The sequence below is a fragment of the Vipera berus genome (assembly GCF_964194415.1).
Source record: "Vipera berus genome assembly, chromosome: 7".
Lineage (NCBI taxonomy): Eukaryota > Metazoa > Chordata > Lepidosauria > Squamata > Viperidae > Vipera > Vipera berus.
Genome location: NC_138209.1, coordinates 56,603,943 through 56,609,123, shown reverse-complemented (window position 1 = coordinate 56,609,123; position 5,181 = coordinate 56,603,943).

Genomic DNA, 5,181 nt, shown 5'->3' with positions numbered 1-5,181 from the left:
CATGGGCTATCTCCGCAAGGAAACTTCAGATCTGCAAAAGTCATGGTTTTTTGGTCTTCGGGGAGGGAGGGGAACAGGAATATGTGTTTGTTTTGCGAATTTGAGCTCTATCTGCAATGGGCACTTTTCATGCTCTAAGCAGTTTTTCCTAACAAATGCAAGATATAGCATGGGTTATCTCCGCAAGGAAACTTCACATCTGCAAAAGTCATGGTTTTTTGGTGTTCAGTGAGCCGGGGGAACATGAATACGTGTTTGTTTTTCGAATTTGAGCTCTATCTGCAATGGGCACTTTTCATGCTCTAAGCAGTTTTTCCTAACAAATGCAAGATATAACATGGGCTATCTCCGCAAGGAAACTTCAGATCTGCAAAAGTCATGGTTTTTTGGTGTTCAGTGAGCCGGGGGAACATGAATACGTGTTTGTTTTTCGAATTTGAGCTCTTTCTGCAATGGGCACTTTTCATGCTCTAAGCAGTTTTTCCTAACAAATGCAAGATATAGCATGGGCTATCTCCGCAAGGAAACTTCACATCTGCAAAAGTCATGGTTTTTTGATCTTCGGGGAGGCAGGGGAACAGGAATATGTGTTTGTTTTTCGAATTTGAGCTCTTTCTGCATTGGGCACTTTTCATACTATAAGCAGTTTTTCCTAACAAATGCAAGATATAGCATGGGCTATCTCCGCAAGGAAACTTCAGATCTGCAAAACTCATGGTTTTTTGGTGTTCAGTGAGCCGTGGGAACATGAATACGTGTTAGTTTTTCGAATTTGAGCTCTTTCTGCAATGGGCACTTTTCATGGTCTAAGCAGTTTTTCCTAACAAATGCAAGATATAGCATGGGCTATCTCCGCAAGGAAACTTCACATCTGCAAAAGTCATGGTTTTTTGATCTTCGGGGAGGCAGGGGAACAGGAATATGGGTTTGTTTTTCGAATTTGAGCTCTTTCTGCAATGGGCACTTTTCATACTATAAGCAGTTTTTCCTAACAAATGCAAGATATAGCATGGGCTATCTCCGCTAGGAAACTTCAGTTCTGCAAAAGTCATGGTTTTTTCGTCTTCGGGGAGGCAGGGGAACAGGAATATGTGTTTGTTTTGCGAATTTGAGCTCTTTCTGCAATGGGCACTTTTCATGCTCTAAGCAGTTTTTCCTAACAAATGCAAGATATAGCATGGGTTATCTCCGCAAGGAAACTTCAGATCTGCAAAAGTCATGGTTTTTTGGTGTTCAGTGAGCCGGGGGAACATGAATACGTGTTTGTTTTTCGAATTTGAGCTCTTTCTGCAATGGGCACTTTTCATGCTCTAAGCAGTTTTTCCTAACAAATGCAAGATATAGCATGGGCTATCTCCGCAAGGAAACTTCACATCTGCAAAAGTCATGGTTTTTTGATCTTCGGGGAGGCAGGGGAACAGGAATATGTGTTTGTTTTTCGAATTTGAGCTCTTTCTGCATTGGGCACTTTTCATACTATAAGCAGTTTTTCCTAACAAATGCAAGATATAGCATGGGCTATCTCCGCAAGGAAACTTCAGATCTGCAAAAGTCATGGTTTTTTGGTGTTCAGTGAGCCGGGGGAACATGAATACGTGTTTGTTTTTCGAATTTGAGCTCTTTCTGCAATGGGCACTTTTCATGCTCTAAGCAGTTTTTCCTAACAAATGCAAGATATAGCATGGGCTATCTCCGCAAGGAAACTTCAGATCTGCAAAAGTCATGGTTTTTTGGTCTTCGGGGAGACGGGAACATGAATACGTGTTTGTTTTTCGAATTTGAGCTCTTTCTGCAATGGGCACTTTTCATACTATATGCAGTTTTTCCTAACAAATGCAAGATATAACATGGGCTATCTCCGCAAGGAAACTTCACATCTGCAAAAGTCATGGTTTTTTGGTCTTCGGGGAGGCAGGGGAACAGGAATATGTGTTTGTTTTTCGAATTTGAGCTCTTTCTGCAATGGGCACTTTTCATACTATAAGCAGTTTTTCCTAACAAATGCAAGATATAGCATGGGCTATCTCCGCAAGGAAACTTCAGATCTGCAAAAGTCATGGTTTTTTGGTCTTCGGGGAGGCAGGGGAACAGGAATATGTGTTTGTTTTGCGAATTTGAGCTCTATCTGCAATGGGCACTTTTCATGCTCTAAGCAGTTTTTCCTAACAAATGCAAGATATAGCATGGGTTATCTCCGCAAGGAAACTTCACATCTGCAAAAGTCATGGTTTTTTGGTGTTCAGTGAGCCGGGGGAACATGAATACGTGTTTGTTTTTCGAATTTGAGCTCTATCTGCAATGGGCACTTTTCATGCTCTAAGCAGTTTTTCCTAACAAATGCAAGATATAACATGGGCTATCTCCGCAAGGAAACTTCAGATCTGCAAAAGTCATGGTTTTTTGGTGTTCAGTGAGCCGGGGGAACATGAATACGTGTTTGTTTTTCGAATTTGAGCTCTTTCTGCAATGGGCACTTTTCATGCTCTAAGCAGTTTTTCCTAACAAATGCAAGATATAGCATGGGCTATCTCCGCAAGGAAACTTCAGATCTGCAAAAGTCATGGTTTTTTGGTGTTCAGTGAGCCGGGGGAACATGAATACGTGTTTGTTTTTCGAATTTGAGCTCTTTCTGCAATGGGCACTTTTCATGCTCTAAGCAGTTTTTCCTAACAAATGCAAGATATAGCATGGGCTATCTCCACAAGGAAACTTCAGATCTGCAAAAGTCATGGTTTTTTGGTCTTCGGGGAGACGGGAACATGAATACGTGTTTGTTTTTCGAATTTGAGCTCTTTCTGCAATGGGCACTTTTCATACTATATGCAGTTTTTCCTAACAAATGCAAGATATAACATGGGCTATCTCCGCAAGGAAACTTCACATCTGCAAAAGTCATGGTTTTTTGGTCTTCGGGGAGGCAGGGGAACAGGAATATGTGTTTGTTTTTCGAATTTGAGCTCTTTCTGCAATGGGCACTTTTCATACTATAAGCAGTTTTTCCTAACAAATGCAAGATATAGCATGGGCTATCTCCGCAAGGAAACTTCAGATCTGCAAAAGTCATGGTTTTTTGGTCTTCGGGGAGGGAGGGGAACAGGAATATGTGTTTGTTTTGCGAATTTGAGCTCTATCTGCAATGGGCACTTTTCATGCTCTAAGCAGTTTTTCCTAACAAATGCAAGATATAGCATGGGTTATCTCCGCAAGGAAACTTCACATCTGCAAAAGTCATGGTTTTTTGGTGTTCAGTGAGCCGGGGGAACATGAATACGTGTTTGTTTTTCGAATTTGAGCTCTATCTGCAATGGGCACTTTTCATGCTCTAAGCAGTTTTTCCTAACAAATGCAAGATATAACATGGGCTATCTCCGCAAGGAAACTTCAGATCTGCAAAAGTCATGGTTTTTTGGTGTTCAGTGAGCCGGGGGAACATGAATACGTGTTTGTTTTTCGAATTTGAGCTCTTTCTGCAATGGGCACTTTTCATGCTCTAAGCAGTTTTTCCTAACAAATGCAAGATATAGCATGGGCTATCTCCGCAAGGAAACTTCACATCTGCAAAAGTCATGGTTTTTTGATCTTCGGGGAGGCAGGGGAACAGGAATATGTGTTTGTTTTTCGAATTTGAGCTCTTTCTGCATTGGGCACTTTTCATACTATAAGCAGTTTTTCCTAACAAATGCAAGATATAGCATGGGCTATCTCCGCAAGGAAACTTCAGATCTGCAAAACTCATGGTTTTTTGGTGTTCAGTGAGCCGTGGGAACATGAATACGTGTTAGTTTTTCGAATTTGAGCTCTTTCTGCAATGGGCACTTTTCATGGTCTAAGCAGTTTTTCCTAACAAATGCAAGATATAGCATGGGCTATCTCCGCAAGGAAACTTCACATCTGCAAAAGTCATGGTTTTTTGATCTTCGGGGAGGCAGGGGAACAGGAATATGGGTTTGTTTTTCGAATTTGAGCTCTTTCTGCAATGGGCACTTTTCATACTATAAGCAGTTTTTCCTAACAAATGCAAGATATAGCATGGGCTATCTCCGCTAGGAAACTTCAGTTCTGCAAAAGTCATGGTTTTTTCGTCTTCGGGGAGGCAGGGGAACAGGAATATGTGTTTGTTTTGCGAATTTGAGCTCTTTCTGCAATGGGCACTTTTCATGCTCTAAGCAGTTTTTCCTAACAAATGCAAGATATAGCATGGGTTATCTCCGCAAGGAAACTTCAGATCTGCAAAAGTCATGGTTTTTTGGTGTTCAGTGAGCCGGGGGAACATGAATACGTGTTTGTTTTTCGAATTTGAGCTCTTTCTGCAATGGGCACTTTTCATGCTCTAAGCAGTTTTTCCTAACAAATGCAAGATATAGCATGGGCTATCTCCGCAAGGAAACTTCACATCTGCAAAAGTCATGGTTTTTTGATCTTCGGGGAGGCAGGGGAACAGGAATATGTGTTTGTTTTTCGAATTTGAGCTCTTTCTGCATTGGGCACTTTTCATACTATAAGCAGTTTTTCCTAACAAATGCAAGATATAGCATGGGCTATCTCCGCAAGGAAACTTCAGATCTGCAAAAGTCATGGTTTTTTGGTGTTCAGTGAGCCGGGGGAACATGAATACGTGTTTGTTTTTCGAATTTGAGCTCTTTCTGCAATGGGCACTTTTCATGCTCTAAGCAGTTTTTCCTAACAAATGCAAGATATAGCATGGGCTATCTCCGCAAGGAAACTTCACATCTGCAAAAGTCATGGTTTTTTGGTCTTCAAGGAGGCAGGGGAACAGGAATATGTGTTTGTTTTTCGAATTTGAGCTCTTTCTGCAATGGGCACTTTTCATACTATAAGCAGTTTTTCCTAACAAATGCAAGATATAGCATGGGCTATCTCCGCAAGGAAACTTCAGATCTGCAAAAGTCATGGTTTTTTGGTCTTCGGGGAGGCAGGGGAACAGGAATATGTGTTTGTTTTGCGAATTTGAGCTCTATCTGCAATGGGCACTTTTCATGCTCTAAGCAGTTTTTCCTAACAAATGCAAGATATAGCATGGGTTATCTCCGCAAGGAAACTTCACATCTGCAAAAGTCATGGTTTTTTGGTGTTCAGTGAGCCGGGGGAACATGAATACGTGTTTGTTTTTCGAATTTGAGCTCTATCTGCAATGGGCACTTTTCATGCTCTAAGCAGTTT